Consider the following 19,463-nt stretch of genomic DNA (forward strand, 5'->3'; position numbering starts at 1 on the left):
AGATTGTTGTTCGCACAAGTGGCAATCAATTTTTGAGTCTGCAAGGAATGGGCCAGCATTACTTCGAACGTGGAATGGTTTTGTGGCAAAATGGTTTTGTATCTCCAAAACAGCCAGCAACACGGTCAACCAAAGGTCACATGTGGGACAGCCACTTGTGATCGAAGCCGTGGTGAACATCGTATGTCTTGTCTCGTAACAGAGCACAGTGATCCAGCTAATAATCCAGGACAAGACCAATATCTATGTGGACTATGTGCAGGACATTAGCTCGTATAAACTATGGCAGTCGATGGAAGTCACAAGTACATTGCTCACTGCAAGACACAAATAACTGCCTTTTGCATGGGCACGTCAGCATCAACACTGGACCATGGACATATGAAAATCTGTCGACTGGTCTAATGGATCCCGTTTTCAACTCTTCATTATGATGGGCGTGTCGGCATTTCGAAAAAGAAACATGAGGCCATGGCACCTGAATACTCTGCTAGTATTTGGCAGGCTGGAGGCGGTGGCGTTTGGGGACTTTTTTTTTTTTTTTTTTTGTGGCATGCCCTGGGTCCTCTAGTTACCGTTAATCAACGGCTAGAGAGGAATGCCCACTTTTCTATCGTCGCCAACCAAGTACACTCCTTCATGATTACCATGTATCCAGGCAATTCCATGGTCTTCCAACATAAGGCCTGGAAAGTTACAAACTACTTTCAGGAACATGACAATGAATTCTCCTGCCTCTCATGGCCATGGAAAGCCCAAACGAGCTGAATTAGATGGCTATCCTATGGCCAACCAACTCAGTACAATTGAGCACGTTTGTGACCTACTGGAAGGGACATTCGATGCTACAACCATCCACCTGAAAATGTGCATGCATTACTGGACATATTGTTTTGCGTATGGGTAGCACTACCACAGGACACCTCGCAAACACCTTGAGGAGTCCATGCCAAGACAAGTATGGCTGTATTATGGGTAAAAAGATGGCTTACTGGGTTTAGGTAGGTGCTGGAATGCAATGCCAACTCAACTGTTTGTAGAAAAGTATATTTATAATAAATAGAATATTTTTAGATTTCTGAACACCTGTATAGAAATTTAAAAGCATTTATTCATATCAAGCTCCCTCTAGCGGGCTGTTAGTACCTGATTACATTTTTGGTCATTTTGCTGGTTTTAAAGTGAATCTGGCGAAAATTATTTTTCTTTCAATAAATAAATAAAAGTATTGAACAAAAAATAAGACAACAGGTTCCCTCTAGTGGACAGCTGTAACCTGATGATATTTAGACCTATTAAACATTAAATACAATTTTATGATTTTGATGAATATTTCTGATTAATTCTTTATAAATCGATGCATGAAATGTATTTTACAGCTTTAAAAGCAACTATATTCTTGTTTAACTTAAAACAAAAACGTTGGAGTATTTTACATTAAAAAAATAAAAATAGCGAACAAAACAAAAGACCTCTGGCTCCCTCTAGCGGGAATCTATAACCATTTTACGTCATTATTGCTTTTAAAGTTAATATCGCTCTAGTGGATTATATTTAAGCTTTTTAAGAATTAAATACTGTTTTATTATTTAGATATATATTTCTAATTAATTATTTAACAATCAATGCATTAAATAAATATTTTATAACTTTAAAAGCAACAATATTCCTGTTCAACTTAAAACAAAAACGTTGGAATATTTTACATTAAATAAATAAAAATATCGAACAAAACAGAAGACCTCTGGCTCCCTCTAGCGGGAATCTATAACCATTTAACGTCATTATTGTTTTTAGAGTTAATAGAGTTAATAAAAATTAAAACACTATTTAATTTTTAAGCTTTTTAAAAATTAAATAGTGTTTTATTATTTAGATAAAGATTTCTAATTAATTATTTAGCAATCAATGCTTTAAATAAATATTTTATAGCTTTAAAAGAAAAACCCAAATCTCCTAAAGACCTGAGACCAATATCCATCAGCTGTTCTTTACTCAAAATTTTCGAAAAAGTAATTCAGCCAACAATTGCCCAGCATTGCTTTGCATACAGGCCCGAGTATCTCCATACCGTTCTACAAAGGAGATCGACAACTACCAATCTTCTTGATACCCTCTTCAGAATTCAGCACACCCTTAACAACAAATCACAGATTGATATCATATTCCTCGACATAAAATCGGCTTATGACAGAATACACCTCCCAGCTCTTTTTACCATTCTGAAACACTACTTCGGCCTGGCGGAAACCTTACTTCAAATTTTGAAGTCTATTTTACTTCCTAGACATCTGTCTGTGACCCACAATGACTTTCAAGAAACTATTTGACGTCTCAAGAGGCATTCCACAAGGAAGTGTACTGTCAGCTATCCTGTTTGCAGCAGTTTTGGAGCCTTTCCTTGCTCAGAATCCGAACTTTGTCTCTTATGCCGACGATCTGAAGTTCTACGTGAGCTCAGATCATAATCATCAGATTCATGATATCAACCAACTAGCTTCTAGGCAGATATTGAGCTTGGAAAGTTATCTTGCCACAATTGGACTGCATCTGAGCCCTTCCAAATCAGCGCAACAGACGATAACCAAGAAGAAAGTCAAAAATGATATCCAAATCTTTGTTAGTGGGGAACCGGTGCAAAAGGTGACCTCTCATACTGATCTTGGCCTCACCTGGGACGTTGGGCTCACATTTCAGCCTCACTTTGCCAGGATGAGGCAGAAGACGTACGCTGCTCTTTGGGCAGTGCGTCAAGAGCTCGTTGGTGTGCATCAGCCAGCGCTGCTTGTTCGGCACATCCTGAGGTGTATTACGCCGATTCCTCTCTATGCTTCGGAAATTTGGTCATCTGCCCCTGCCTCATACCTTCAGAAGTATCTTAGTTTAGAGTACTGGTTGCTTAGATGGATGAACAGGGTGGTAGGCCACCCCCTAACTATCTCCAGATCTATCCTACAAGCAAATCTAGGCACCACTCCTTGGAGACATATCATCATGACAAAAAATGTTCTCACGCTTGCACGGCTTATAACGAGGCGAATTGATGCTCCATCAGTATCCGCATTAATCTCTGGCCCGAGGAGGGCAAGAGGGAAGCACCCCGACTCCTGTCTCCCTCTACGTCTTACTCTGTCAAACATTGAGTCCCTGAGGAACATGTTTCCAGCCAATTGTCTTCGGATCTTCAATAAATTTAGGATCCACCCTGATAGGTTCTGTGAAGACAAGCCCTACAGGAAGGAAATCCTCAAGAACTGTTACCAGATTATGAACCTATAATACTCCCCTGCTCCTGGACAGACTTTTTTTTTTTTTTAACTTGCCTATTTGTATATGGCAAAGACTTTCTGTTTTCATGTAATCATGTATATTACTGTATATTTTGTACATTATTGTTTATTTAACCCTGTAAAAGTCTCGGGTCGAGCACGAACGTACCCTTGTTTATTGTACATTGTGTTCCTCGCACCTTAGTCTGTATTCATACCCTTCTGGCACAGAGCCGTCCCGGGGTGACCCAAGGTTTCTTGGGAAATAAACTGATTTTAATAATAATAATTAATATTCTTGTTTAACTTAAAACAAAAACGTTGGAATATTTTACATTAAGTAAATAAAAATATCGAACAAAACAGAAGACCTCTGGCTCCCTCTAGCGGGAATCTATAACCATTTTACGTCATTATTGCTTTTAAAGTTAATATCGCTCTAGTGGATTATATTTAAGCTTTTTAAATATTAAATACTGTTTTATTACTTAGATAAATATTTCTAATTAATTATTTAGGAATCAATGCATTCAATAAATATTTTATAACTTGAAAAGCAACAATATTCTTATTTAACTTAAAACAAAAACGTTGGAGTATTTCCATTAAATAAATAAAAATATCGAACAGACCTCTGGCTCCCTCTAGCGGGACTCCATAACCTGATTAGCTTTTAAGTCATTCTGTTGCTTTTAAAGTTAATATAGCTGTAGTGGATTATATTTAAACTTTTAAATATTAAATAGTTATTATTTAAATAAATCTTTCTAATTAATTCTTTAGAAATCAATGCATAAAATAAATCTGTAATTTAAATTCAGCATATTACTACTTAACTTAAAACATAAAATTCTTATCTGGTGAGAAGTATTTTCCTTTTCTGTTAGCTTATATTTATCTTTCCAAAACATCTTCAAGTAAGAATAAACTTTTCTTTTGTGCAATGGCAAAGACAAACAAATACTGACTGACGTATCCAGTATTTATCTTCCCAACTGCATCTTAAAAACGCTTGAGTTGTCTGAATGACGAAAACATGAAAATCATCCGAAATCAAGTTATAAGTTTAGTGTAGAAGGAAACTTAAAGTGATTCAGCATCTTAAGACAATGAGAAGGTGGCTCCCTCTAGTGGGCTATTATTATAAAATGATAATAAAATTCTGATAGAGTTTTAAAACAGCATAAAACTGATTTTGAAGACTTTCAAATAGTCATGGACACTCTATAAAACCAAAATGATTAATATTAAATTAATAATATCGTAAATAAATCGATATATATACACATGGAGTATTGAGTTATAAAAAACATTGAAATACAAGTCTGCTTAAAATGGTGGGAGGAACTTCAGGTGAAATGGTTCCTAAATAATAAAGGAGGCTTGGTGATGGGGTACTTCTGCAAGGGTACATCATCTATCCTTTGTTGGCCTCTTAAATTCGTTTATGGCTAGAGCCTAGAGTCTAAGGTTTTTATTGCCAATTTGCTGATGTAACAAGTGGTGTTTTCCACAGAAGAAACTATAATTTTCGTTGTTTAATTATCCCCTAGAGGACCATCTGCCCCTTATATGTGATGGTGGAAAGAAATTTAATGATGTAATTGAGGCTATGGTTTCAGCAGCTGTAAATTTTTTTGGTATAATGCTTTCATAACAGCTCGAGAACGTAAAGCATCTCCCACAGGGTACTAATTACTATTAAATGTTACTGCAGAATTATGGGGTTATGCGATTCTAAAAGAATCTTTCTGGTTGTAACTCAAAAGTTGTTAGTAGTGAGATAAATACCTATTTGGCTGAGTTACACTAGGAATTTAGGTCTTTATAGTCCACCCGCTAGTAGAAATATCTCTTTGCAATTTTTATATCTAATCAAATACACAAATACACTATCCAGTCAAAATATTATGACGAAACCCGTGTTTTAGCAATTGGCAGTCCATCTGGTGGTGGTAGCGACAGGAGGAGGACATGTCCACTTTTAGTTAAGTGGCCATCATGTTTTGACTTGGCAGTGTACATGCTTTTAACGGAAAATCATTGTAAGTGTCTCGATTATATAAGTATAAGAGTTTTTGATTCGATGCCCAATTCTTTTTATACCGATACCAATAGATAATTCTGGAAATATTTTATAACGGTATTATAGAAGCTGGGAAATAAAAGTATTTAAAATTTTACATGGATAAAATTGGAATTGTAGAATATACAGAGAAAGGTGTAATTTAGAAAAATTTCGAAGTGCACATGCGCATATATTTCTGCTTATTATGAATATATAAATATTTTAAAAATATTATGTATTTTCGATATTATTAATTCCGAATTTACCTCTTTAGGCTTTAAATATTTTTTTACCATTATTTCGCGCTCCAGTGGACAAACCTTTGAGCGAAGGAAGAGTTGGGGCATTTTTGGTTTATTAGTTTGAAGACCCGTGGGAGGCGTGGTCAGTTTGCCTAACTGACCCAGAACCTTCGCGTGAACTGAATTTTGCTCAGAAATCATTAAATTCTGGATTTCTGTCCTGATTTTTTTTGGCCATAGCATGCATGGTTGCTCTTCTATAATGTCTTCAAGAAAAACTCATCTGACCACTGCTCTTGGTCTTACTCCATACTATTAAAGAGTATTAGAACGAACATGATTAAGGAGCCGTGATCGTCTAGTGGTTAGGACATTGCGTTGTGGCCGCAATAACCCAGGTTCGAATCCTGGTCACGGCAAGTTTTATTTATTTTTTAAATTTCTACTTTTATTTCACAATGAATATGTAAATTATCATTCTAAGCGTTGCAATAAAGGTTCTTCTTCTTATCATGTGAAAAGAGGTTTTTAAAAGAAGTTGAAGTTCTTTGTGCAGGGCAAAGTTTCTGAAACGGACAGGTGGATTGAAATCGAAGAAGGTCATTAATATACAAGAGGAAAACAGTGGGAGAAAGTACTGAACTCTGAAGAACACCAGCATTAGTGAAGTTAAAGGACAAATAGCAATCTACCATCATCCGCAGTGAGTGGTCAGAGAGAAAACTGGATACCCAATTACAATCATATTCCAATTATGCCAAGCACCATCAAAAGTATTTGAAATGTCAAGAGCAATTGCTTGAATTTGTCCATAGATGCGTGTGGATAAGCACAGTGGATCAGCACTGATCGAATCCATATTGGCAATCATTGATCAAATGGCAGGTTTCTAGATAGTCTGGAGTTGGCGGTTAAAGGATTTCTTCATTAATATAGAAAGAGAAGTAATTGCAATGGAACGATAACTGGATGGGAAGGATTTGTCAACCCTTTTAGGAACCGTAAAGTATGAGCAAATTTACAAGCAGAAATAAAAACACCGTTGGGATAAGAAAGTGTAAATGGGCACAAAAGAGTAGGTTCAGAAGCACACGTTCTGAGAATAAGTGGAGAAACATCATCAGGACCTAAAGCTTTCTTGGCATTGTAAGATGTAGATAGTACAAATATAATAGAAATATCTGTTTTTCTAAAATAAATCCAGGAAGGGCGATGGAGTATTAAGTTTAAAAATAGTAAGTATTAAGATTTGATATTTAGTTTTAATGTAAATAAGGTTAAAGTTTAAGAACACTGGATTTAGGAATGGACAGTTTAAGCTTGGGAATTAAAATAGTGACTAAATGGAGACAAGAAATTTCGAGTAAAATAAGAGAGCAAACAGGGACAACGGTCAGCACTAGGGAGGGGGTGCCATTTGCGAACAGTCGAGAAAGGGTTACTGAGGACAAGAACAATAGGACTGTGAAACTGGATTATGACGCATCTCTTTTGATTTAAGCCACCGTTAGGAAGTAAACAGGAAATGAGTAGACATCCAGTATTCCCATAAAAAGAAAACGGCATCAGGGTGATTGATATTTGGCTAAGTTCGATATATTTAGCAGAGAAGGTGTGAATGCGAAACTGAGTGTTTTGGAGGTGACCCGCAAATATGAAAGGGTCATACTGCCTTGTGAAAAAAAATAAGAAAATTTCTAGAGGAGGGTTGGTTTGTGCGCTAGGGAGACGGCAGTGGTGAGATGTTTTAGCAAATAGAAAGGAATGGAAAATGAAACAGAGTATGAGGATTGATTGCGAGTCCTTAGGGGAGGCGTTCCAAACTTGAGGGGAAAAGAAAAGTTCGGGGGAGTAATTGAAGTGTCCACTCTGTATCGAACTTCTCTGTGGTCTAAGGGGATAAAGTCGTGAGTTTGCGGGTTGAAGTGAAAGTAGATTTTTTGGTGGTCAGTGTTCACATCTCGTGATAGCAAGATGAGAAAGAAAGCCTTGTAATCGCAAGCTGTACCGCCCACGTTCTGTCGTGTAAGCGCCTACACTTGTGTCTAGGGTCCGGCCCGTTGAGAAATGGCGAGTTGTGCTGATATGTGAGCCAAGAAGGGGAAAGAAAATAATCAGAGCGCCCAAGAAAGGAACTTAAGACTGTCTGCTACGAAGGAAGCGTGAGCGCAAGGGAATTGGAAGTAGCGGCCATTTCGGAATGTAAGTCTGTTCCTGTTTTTTTTTTTTTTTTTTTTTCTAAACTCTGTAAGAAATTGATTGATAGTTCTTTCTAAAGAAAATTCAATTTGAAATGGGCAAGTTAGTCACTAAGTCTGAGATAATTTGTTACGAATGTTAATGATTATGAAATGACGAAAGGGTGGTACAGGGGTAATGAAAAGAGAGGAATAGTATAAAAGAATTAATAAAGAAATATAATATAATCATAGGGGTAAAGTCGAGGATATGTTAACGTGTATCATTAATTTTGAAAAGGTGTCGACAAATGATAACTTGACAGATATGGTTTGTAGAGAAAGAAATTTTATTTATTGAGAAACCTCTTGAGTAAAGGGAGTAACTAAGGTAGATTGAATGATCTGTAGTGAATATTACTGATGTAAGAGAAAAAAAATGGTAATAGATAAGAATGATTGGATATTCATTGAGGATTCATAATATGTAAGATACAATTGATCCAAAGTAAAGTGGATAATTTGTAACAGTGAGATTTGCGTTTTGTGAGTTTTGACTTCAGTAGGGTGGAAGTCAAAACTCAACAAAAATAAGACAAATAATAACATTTCCTCCCCCCAAAGCAGCATCAAGAAAATTCTTCAAAATTCTTCTCACATCCTTTTGACGAAAGACCACAGGAAGCATTGAATGCATTGAAGTGATTTACCAAGATCATCAATATAAGTGTTAGAAGAAAGGTAGGATTTTTTTTATGTAAACCCCAAACACGAGAGGTATCAGAACCTATAATACTTAGTACCGTGCTTGGGTTGGAGGTTGAGAAGACGAAAGAAGATATTTGTTGACATTGGACTTGAACTTCTGTGGACTGTAATTTTGGGGAAATACGTATGAAGGGAGGTTGTTCCAGAAAACGGCAGTTGAATGAATAAACGAGGAAGATGAAAAGTGGGTTCCGTGAGTTTGAAGTTGGACAGTAAATGGGTGTTAGCTGGACGTGTTCGGACTGTTTTGAAAGAGAGAGCGGGAATTATAGAAGCCAATTCAGAAGAACAGTGCCCATGGAAGTATCTGTAGAAGAGGCATGCAGCAGAAACAGTACGTCTATGAGACAGACAGAGAGTGGAGAGACTCTGTTAGAGATGAATCATTAATTAACCCAACTGCCCTCTTCTGGAGGGAATGAATCGAGAAACCTTAGAGAGGTTTTGGGGGCACCACCCCAAATGTGGGAACAGTGTTCCATGGTAGGGTGGATTTGCGATTTGTACAGAGTGAACAGCTGTTTGGAAGAAAAGTAACGCCGAGAGCGAAAGAGAAAACCAAGTTTTTTAGATGCAGAGGAAGCAATATTTGTAATGTGCTTGTGCCAAGAGAGATTAGAAGTCAGGGTAATCCCCAAAAGAGATATATCATCTTCCCTAGAAATCAGAGTGTCACTAAAGATAAGCATAGGAGCAGAAGAATCCTTTTTGCGAGATATAAGACAAGACTGAGTTTTAGAAGGGTTGAAATCAACTAAGTTGTCTTTGCCCCACTGGAGAATTACCTGAAGATCGGCATTTAAGGAATTGGCAGCGGATTTTCGAGAACTTGAAGCTGATTGAGCAGGACAAGGTTTCTCAAAATGGAAAGTTGAATGCAATGTGCTATCATCGGCAAAACTATGGATAGGATTTCCAGTCAATGGAAGAAGGTCATTGATATACAAGAGGAAAAGAGTGGGGGAAAGGACTGAACCTTGGGGAACACCAACATTAGCGGAGAAGTTAGAAGACAGAGAGCCATCTACCATCACCCTCAGTGAGCGATCAGAGAGAAAACTGGACAACCAATTGCAAAAAACAGTTGGAAAACCATAAGATGGAAGCTAGTTTAGAAGACCCTTATGCCAAACAGGATCGAAAGCCTTTGAGATGTGAAGAGCAACTGCTTGTGTTTCACCGAACTTTTCCATTTAATTAGTCCATAAATGGGTAACATAACCAGAATGTCACCAGTGGATCGACACTGACTGAATACGTACTGGCAATCGTTGATCAGACGGAAGGTTTCTAGGTAGTTTAAGAGTTGGCGGTTAATATGCTAGCAGGTCAGATTTTTATTTAGCTGAGGTGGCAAAAGCACCAACGGGTTTTAACAGAAGTAGGAATAGAGATGGTCAAAAGTTTTGTCGAATAGCTTTGGCAAGAGACCAAAAAAGGGAGAAGCAATTTTCTACTCTTCTAGTTTGGACTGATTAATAACTGCTTTACAATTGTTGCGTGCTTTGGTGTAGGCAGAATATGAAAAAGAAGAATTGGAAACAAGCCAATTACGATATGCATCATTCTTCTCCTGAACGGGTTTAGCACATTTATTGGAAAACCAAGGTTTATTTAAAGGACGAGATTTTAAGGTTTAGTATGGAATAAAAGATTTCATCATTCGAAGAATAATTTCACTGACACAATCTGAGCAAACATTGACATTAGAAGATTTGAAACAGTAATCCGACCAAAGAAATGAAGAAAAGAAATCTCGTAGACCATCCCATTTTGCATTCGTGTAATTTATACTTTTATTTATTTATTTTTAAATAATTTATAAAACCGTAAATGGAATGTAATTAAAATTAAAAGTGAAATATTTATTTTCTTTTTTTTATAAATTTTATGTTTCAACTGGCTTTGAGGGACATCATTTCTACAATGAGAAAAGTTGTTTATTCATTTAGGGAGGCTCATAAAAAAGAAAAGTTACTAGAACCTGCCTTAAAGAGATTATCCCCAAAACAGCAAGAAGAATTGGGCTAAAAACTACCAAAAGATGGCACCACTATCTACAAATGGACAGAGTGGTTATAGGTTTAATGAGCTGCAATTTAACTTTTTTTCTCCCTCTCAGTTACTACTAATAACTATGTGGTTCTCATAATAAAAGCATAATTTTCAACTGAGAATATTATTAGAGTATCCAATCAGAGTGGTTAGACAAGTCCACCCCTTATCCAACCCATGCTGTGTCTGAAATATGACAGTCTGTCCCTAAACACATATAAAAAAGAACGAAGCATGCTATATGTGTAGTTGAGCTGAGTGCATGTACAGAATGCGTTGTTCTAAAAGGTTCCCCAAAATTAGACTGCAGTGGAAGCAACCTACCACAAAGCCAGCAGGGCATCCTGCCCCGCTGACTTCCTGGTAGGTTGTGGGATTACTAACAGAGGAGCACTGCAGGTACACACTACGATCTCCTCTTCCACATAGGGCACCCTAGCCCTATGACTTTAATCCCCACAATCGTTGTCTCCCTTCTCCATCTCCCATCCGAAGCTTTTCTCCTGGTGTACTCTACCACCAACCACAGAAAAAGCTCCTTCCAGGGCTCACCGCTGCCAGAGACCTTTATTTTCTCTACTACACCCGGCCTGCCTCCCCGGGCAATGTTAGGCACCACTAGAGACCCTGCGGATAAATGGCCAGAGGAACAACAGACCAAGATCACCAGACACTACACTACGCAGACGAACACTAAAACTCACACTACCTCTGCCCTTAAATACATGTTAAGCATTAAAAAAGGTGTCATCGAGTAAGTGCAAATATAACAAATGAATGAGTGATCAGAGTATGTGTAGTTGTTCTGACAGCTCCCTCCCAAATTAGACCACAGAAGGGGCAACTTACTTAAGAAATTTCCCTGCCTCGCTGGCATCATGGCTCTCCTCTTTAGAAGTATGGCGTGGAGGTCTGCTGACACTGGTCTGGCTAGTGTGGGATTTCTTACCACATTGCACTGTGCACCCACAGCACGACCTTCCCTCCACATAAGGCACTCTAATACTATGAATTTACTCTCCTCCTGAAACTCAACTCCAATCCAAACATTTCTCTTGGTGGACTCTACAATCCTAAATATTTCTCCTTAACAGATCCCCTCCCCCTATGGAGGATAGGCTCCCAACACAGGTATCCCTCTATCTTTAAACTGGAATTTGCAGATAAAGGAACCACTGGGTGACAGTGATCACAATGTACTGATGGGGAATTACTCAAAGAGGTAACTACCATCAAGGCTAAAGGGAAGGGCTTTTGCTTTCGTAACTGTGGCTACAGGGGTTCCAGACAATTTTTAAATTCTGCACAGTGGGATCAACTGATGATGTTACCAACGTTGAATTCTAAATGGGAAGAAATCTTTGGCAAAGAATGCAAAGAAAAACAGCAAGGAGCGAAGTTCTTTACTTATGTAAACTCTAGAAGGAAAGGAATGAATCACATTGGACCACTTAACATAGATGGGTTGACTATTGATGATCATGCTGAGGTAGCTGATAAACTGAATGAGTATTTTGCATCTACATTCACACGAGGAGTTATTCAATGAGGGGAGTGCCAGAAGTTCATCAAACTCTAACAGGAAGCTAAGTGATTTTGTAATAACTTAGCGTAAAGTGGAGGAGAAATTGTTGACTTTAAACATAAGAAAGGCATCTGGGGTGGATGGGATCTATCCAGTTATATTAAAGGAGGCAGCAATGGAAGTATGCAAATCCTTGTCCATAATTATGAGAGCTTCTTTGGACTCAAGGGTGGCTCCAATGGACTGGAGATGTGCAAACGTGTCACCAATTCAAAGGGGGTTCAAAAGGTGACACAAGTAACTATAGACCTGTTAGTTTAACTTGTGTTCCGGGGAAAATGATGGAGTCACTGGTTAAAAAAGCATTACAGGATCATCCAGACAAGACTGCGGTAATAGTTCAACATGGGTTTGTTAAAGGAAAGTCTTGTCTGACCGATTTAATTTGATGCTGTGATGTGGTCACAAAAGAACTGAATGTCAAAAATAATTTTGATATCACATACTTGGATTTCAGGAAATATTTTGGTACTGTTGGACATTAAAGACTGCTGTACAAATTGGAGAGGTATGGCATTAAGGGTAAGTTGCTACAATGGATAAAAGGATGGTTGAGTGTGAGACGACAGAGAGTGGTAATCAATGGACACTTTTCTTCACGAACTAATGTTATTAGCGTGGGTTCTGTGTTGGGTTCCGTGTTGGGCCTATTGTTGTTTTGTCAATGATATCGATGAATGTATCAGGGTTAATGTCCAAATTTGCAGAAGATACAAAGGTTGGCAGGGTTGTTAACGACAGTAAAGACATTAATCTACTCCAACTGGATCTAGATAATTTGGGAAAATGGGCTGAGAAGTGGCAACTGGAGTTTAACATTGACAAATGAAAAGTACTGCGTATGGGTAGCAGTAACCGAAGAGAAACGTACCAGCTGTGTGGTAAAAAATGAAAACGACCTGGGGATAATTGTGCAGTCAAATATGAAGCAGTGCAGTCGGGCTGCCAGGGCCGGTCATGGAGTCTTGTCAATAATATATAGGAATTTTGCTAGCAGGGACAGAGTGGTGATTATCCCGTTAATCTAAGTACTGTGTACAGGTCTGGAGGCCTCATTTTAGGAAGGATGTAGAGTTGCTAGAACGAGGACAAAGAAGGGGAACAAAGGGGTGCTCTTACCAAGAAAGACTTAAGTTCTGCAAATTGCAGCGCCTGGAGAGTAGGCACCTGCGAGGTGATCTGATTGAGGTGTATAAGGCCTCAATCAGATCACCTGAATGGAATGAGCAAGCTGAATGCTGATGGGATTTTTTCTCTTGGTCAGTTACGAATGTGAGGAGGCATAAATTCAAATTGAGGAAAGACAGTTGTAGAATAGCTGTGCGGAAATTTGCCTTTAGCCAGCGGGTAGTTGATTGGTGGAACAGACTTCCATCTTTTGTAGTGGAAGATGATAGCCTAAATAAATTTAAGGCTGAGCTGGACAGGCATTCGAAACGAATGGAGGGGAGAAATGGGAGGTTTTTTTTTTTTTTTGGCTGATACTGCATAAGCTTGCTTTCTTGCACCGTATGCTTCTACTAATGCTAATTATAACTTCAGAAGTCTCCCTACCATCCATCTTCACCTACTCAAACTATCTTCCCAGTGCTCCTTTCGTAAAAACTTCGGTTATTTTTTTAGGGACCCCTCTCTAGCAACCCTTGGTGACACCCGGGTCCACTCCAGCCAGAAAACCTTACACTCTAGGACTTAACCTCCTCGTGGTGTTGGACGGGCAACAGAGGGTCCTCGATTTGCGAGGAACACGCGGTTGAGGGACAGAGGAACACCATACAACAATAACGCATACTATCTCTGGCAAAGCAGTAAACATTATATGTACTTATGCGCTCTCGCACCTCTTGATTTATGTATTTTGTAAACTTATAACAAAAGAACAAGCAACGATTTTATGCGTGAACCAAGAAGGTTTAGCTTTCTGCGCATTCGCCATATCGCCCATTCATTCTATAGTTAGTGCACGTAACAAAGATATTTAATGCTAAAATATGTGGATTTAAAAAATTGGTCCAATTTTAATGGTATTAGGGATAATTGAACAATTTTGATGAAATAGTTTACTCTTTGTTGATAAAATTTGCTCATGGTTTAAGAGTGTACAACGGTAAAGTCAACATTCAAAATTTATGGGAAATTCTTGGCTGGAAATACTCTGAAGAGTCTTTAAAAATAACTTGAGCTTACCTTCCTTGCCACATACTCTGGAGCACTGAAAGACACTTGCCATCCGGCTTACTAATATAAACCACAGTAGCTAACTTTAGATGGAAAAAAAGAAAGGAAATTCCTTGATGATTGTGTTCAAAAATCGCTGCTGTTCGGGTGAACTTATCGTAATATTTATTTTAATTTTGTTTTTTATTTATACCGGTAAAATTATATTATTCTTTCATTGGTAATATTAAAAATCCAAATAAAACCATTAAAACATGTAGACTCTCCTAAGAGGGCGCAACAGTCGCCAAACGAATTAAATTGCTTTGACGTCTGAAAGGTAAATTTCACGATCAATTTGATTTCGAGTCATGCGCATAATATCGATATCGGTTGCCATAGAAACGAGTATCTTGTTTCAATTTCAAATGTAATTTGATGTTGGTAATGTTCGTTGCACGTTGCGCCATCTATTGCTACAAAAATAACTAACGAAGAATCGTATTGTAGCTAAAATTGCAATACGATTTGAAATACACTAGCTGGACAAAATATTAGAATCCTTTTGAAATTAGCTTCAAAAGTCAGCTCCTTCTGGAATACCATAATTTCTGAAATAAGACCGAATTCGTGTTTTGGTACAAAGTATTTGAATCTGATTTAAATCTTTGGACTTGGATAAAAATTTAACCAACACTATGATGTCGGCTACTCAGATTTCCATTCGGAATTTTTCATTTTTAGCAGTATTAACAGTTTGAAATTAAAAACACCAGAATATATTGATTTTTCAAAGAACACTAGCTGACCAACCTCGATATTGTCATACTGGTCCATCCTTTTGAGTCATTAATCTCTCTATCCAAGTTGTGTTTGCCATGACAAACGTTCAAAAGTCTTCCTCAACATCTGTATACAACCAACGAATCGATCAACCGATAAACCACGCCCCCACCGACAAGCAAGGTAATCTACCATCATTAGAAGGTTTAAACAGCAAATTCAAGTCAATTGAGCTCCATCCCATAAAGTAGTTGCGATGCTCTATTGAATTCCGATCCATTCCTCTTCTCTATATAGTTTTCTATGAATTTCAAGATGGGTTCTAACTGATCTCTAATTTTTTGGATGAATATTAAATAAGTAGAGAACTTCTTAATATATAAACTAGTAGAATCAACCCATTTCGCTGTGGTGAAGCTTTTCATCCCTCGAACTTAGGCCGATAGAGTACAGCTACAATATACATTGGGTGGATACGTTATTAGGTACACCTAACTAATACCGAATAGGGACCCCTTTAGCACTTTGAATAGCCCAAATTGGTAATAACATGGACACACTTCTATGAGTCGATCAAAGCCAGAATGGACTTATGAGAATAGTCCTACGTGAAAATCACGGCAGTAAAGAGGAGTCCAGTTAAGACTCCAGTTGGTGCATGTATATCCAGACTATCGAAGGCTGCTTTTATATCAGCATAAATTATTGCAATTTACTTTCTGGCTTGGAAAGCATTTAGTATCGCGGCTTGAACTGTCAGGAGGTTAGTAATTGTTGATCTTGTAGTTATTGAATAATGAATTTGTTGAGGCTGCCCAGCCAGTATCTGATTCGACAACTTCGGCAGTAGAGCTTTCTCCAGTACTTTTAACAGGGTAGATGCAGTGGATATGTGCCTATAGTGCTCCACAAGGTTAGACTTTGTAATTTTCGGCATTGGAATTACAGCGTACTTATTCCAGTTCTGAGGGAAAACTCGGCAAGCAAAGATAGAGCTATAAATTGCTTGGAGTGGTTCAATTAGATAAGGGTTGAGACACTTTACCATGAAGTGGAGCGCTCCATCAACTCCGGCTGTCTTAGTTGCCCCGAGGGAGTTAATACTCTGTATTAGAGCTTCTTTAGTGATAAGAACAGACTCCACCTCATAGTCAACTAATTGATCCCACTCAAACTCCCTGACTTGAGACGCATAATATATGCTGGAGAATCTGCTGATGTGGTTCATCTACGCTTCTTTGTGAAGTCCCTGATTTGTGTCACTTTTATGTGTGCAACGAGGTAGCTTTCCCCTGTCAAGTGTGTCTTTCATGTAGCGATTGATTGCTCTAGATTTTTCCCTATTAAATATTGCTCTGGCCCTCGAGTAGTTAATTCTATTTTGTGTGTCATTAGACAGTTTCCATTTTCTGTGCAGAGTTTGCTTTAGTTTAAACAGTGCAGTTAGGCTAGAGTTCCACCAGGTTTTCGATCTCGGCGATATCCTTACTACTTTGGAAGCTGAAAATTCTGTAATAGAGTTGATCCAACTGGTTAAGAGAGTTGTTGCAAATAAGGCATCACATTTGAGTAGACATTCCCACGGGATACAGCTGGCAGCAAATAAGCATTTATTTGGGTCCAGAAAGGCTTGCGAAGTGACAAGCTGGCTCTTAATTTTTTCCTTGGTATTGGAGTCCATATACGGTAGCATTATGAGCATTGCAATTAGACTATGATCGGATGGAAAGAACATTTCGGGGTCCATCAATTATACATTTACCAGAAGACAGAATTAGGTCAAGTCTATTTTCACCTCTTGTAGGTTGGTCATTGATAAGAGAGATGGAGCATGGCTATAGTCTATTTAGCATGGTGACCAGCAGGTTATTGAGCTGTGGTGGAAAGTTGAAATCTCCACATACTATATGGGTGGCTGACACATGTAATTTGTTGAGAAGCCAGTCTGCTACATTATTTATCATTTCTAGACTAGGGACAGGTGGAATGTAAACGACTGCTATATCTAAGAGTACTGTGTGGACTTTTAAAGTAACAAGTAATGCCAAATAAAGCTCTGAATTCGAGTAGGCCACCGAGATGATTTGAACTGCTATGGCACGTACAGACAGGGATCCTCCTCCACCCCTCATTATAGATCTGTACTTGACGTAGGCCTTGTATCCAGCAGCGTCAGCAGCGACTAGAGACTCTTGATGTGGCTAGAGCCAGGTCTCGGTAAGACAGCTAACATCAGCAGACTGTGGCAAGGGCTTTTGTTCTAGCGTGTCCAACTTGTTCTGTATGCTCCTAACATTCTGATAAAAAATCTTCCCTATGGATAATAGGTTTATCTGTATCCTAGTAGGTCTTCTGCGACCTACTAGGGTCCTTTCGGGGGGGGGGGGTCCATCAATTTGATTGACATCTGATTATTCTATGACATCTGATGATATCTGGGAATTCAATTGACATCTGATGACATCTGGGAATTCGATTGACATCTGATTAGCGATCCGGTAGAGGTTCATTATTCTGTGTAACTGACGGGGTGCGTATATTCTACAATGGCCTAGTTTCCTTCCTTTGGCGTCATACTTGTGAGTTTGTGGTTGGTTTACTGTGAAATACATAGCGAGGTGGTTTTAATCTCGGATGGCCATTGTGGCCTGATGAGAGCTCCCACTGGCCAGAAGGAGGTGGCGGCAACATTGTTAATATCTTTTTCATCACACTCAATTTTGAGGGACGCATATGTGGCTGCCCTCTTCAGTAGGGTGACTCTTATAGTTATATTACGAGTCGTAGGCATTCAGACACAATTTGGTCTGTATTAGTCTGAGGGTCGACTCGGGAAACAAAATGGCTCTAGGTTGTTGGGTGGGTCTTGTGATCATGGGTTTTATTCGAGAGGAGACTGATGCACCTGACAATCTACTGCAGCTGTTATTGGTAGGGTATTGTGTACCGGCTGCCGAGATGGAATTGTTTCGGCTGTACCCTCTACGACTAGATGAGTAGGAAGGGACGGGAGGTCTTTGAGCATATTTTCTTTTGAAGAAAATTTCATTTCTGTTCCCATTTGATTTGTTAATCAGTTTGTTTGGCATAAAGCTAGTGAGTAAGTGGATAGCATTCTGGATTGGTGGGCAATCCGGCAGACTGGTATATGAAGTATTAGCTTCTTGATGCGGCCACCCAGTAACGTCTTCATTAAGGCAATTTGCCACTGGATTATTTGTTGTGGATCTGTCGATGCATTTTCCCTTATGAGTTAAGTGGTATCTCTGAAACTCAGTTGGTTGGTTTGTGTTGGATATGCTGCTTTCAACTGACTTTTCAGTTAAGCTCAGAAGAGGAGTTACTTTCAAGACGATTTAATTGCAGACCTCAGGCCGCTGGCGCTAGCGAGGAGACCATTAGGGAATTTAACGCACTTAATGATTAAGGTATTTAATCAGGCCTATTGTGTAGCAACCTTGACCTGGTGCAGTTTCTACTTACACAGTTGAGCCAACTCGTAAATACCGTAGTTATGATTACAATGTATGCGACGAAAAAATGACAATAAAAATTTACCTGTCATAGAAAGTTGTACGATAGATCCATCAATGGGTTGCAAATACTAAATGGAGTCTTCTGGTATAGGATTCATCATGGTACGCTGTTATTAGCATTATATTTTTAAAAGATCTTAGCTACCTCGGCACTACTGAACAACACAATCTCAATCGGAATATCCAAAGTATTAAAATGGATCAGACCTCATTTTTATACTTACATTAAAACGCCGCATAAGAAAGGAATGACGCGGAACACACCACCATCAAAATGTTGACATATTACGTAAGACGTTTAAACATGAAGGATTCTCAGAACGCGCTGATCATACTTTATATACCATGGTGGATATCATTAGCCTGGACGCATTAGAGAGCATAGTCACCACGTTTGGAACAAACTATGTCATTGAGGACAATGATCGAAGCTGTTCTTTTATGAAGAATTACTGCTACAGAGACAGCACCACGCAACTCCAACATAGATTATCTATAAATATTATCCTAGAAGCAATCAATGCATTCCTTGAATAAATGGAGCAGTTGGTTGCGTTAATCAACATTAATTTTTGTTTCATTCATAATTCAAACTGCAGTTAGGACATTGGGCTTTTCCTGTTTCTTGGACTTGAAACTTACCAAAATCCTGAACTACATAAATCTCTTTATTGAAACTAACTGACACCAGTCATGTTCTTCTCCTGCCATTCTCACAGGGAAAACTGGACATCATAGGGTCATCATATTTAATGAAATATAATCACTCATTTTTATAAAGTTCATCTCAGAAACAACCTCTGTCCTCTTGCGTGATCTACCA

At 38.5% G+C, this 19,463-nt stretch overlaps 1 protein-coding gene and 1 non-coding gene across 2 annotated transcripts in view; one reads left to right on the plus strand and one right to left on the minus strand.

The window, feature by feature from the left end:
- The window catches only part of LOC150087486 (transient receptor potential cation channel subfamily A member 1-like), a 53,319-nt gene that overhangs the window by 24,603 nt on the left and 9,253 nt on the right, over positions 1-19,463 (minus strand). The window lies entirely within an intron of this gene.
- TRNAH-GUG (transfer RNA histidin (anticodon GUG)) lies at positions 5,927-5,998 on the plus strand. Its single transcript has one exon. It is a non-coding gene; the product is annotated as a tRNA-His (tRNA).

Source organism: Mastigoproctus giganteus, chromosome 4, assembly GCF_048544385.1.
Source record: "Mastigoproctus giganteus isolate SK-2022 chromosome 4, ASM4854438v1, whole genome shotgun sequence".
In the NCBI taxonomy this organism is placed as follows: domain Eukaryota; kingdom Metazoa; phylum Arthropoda; class Arachnida; order Uropygi; family Thelyphonidae; genus Mastigoproctus; species Mastigoproctus giganteus.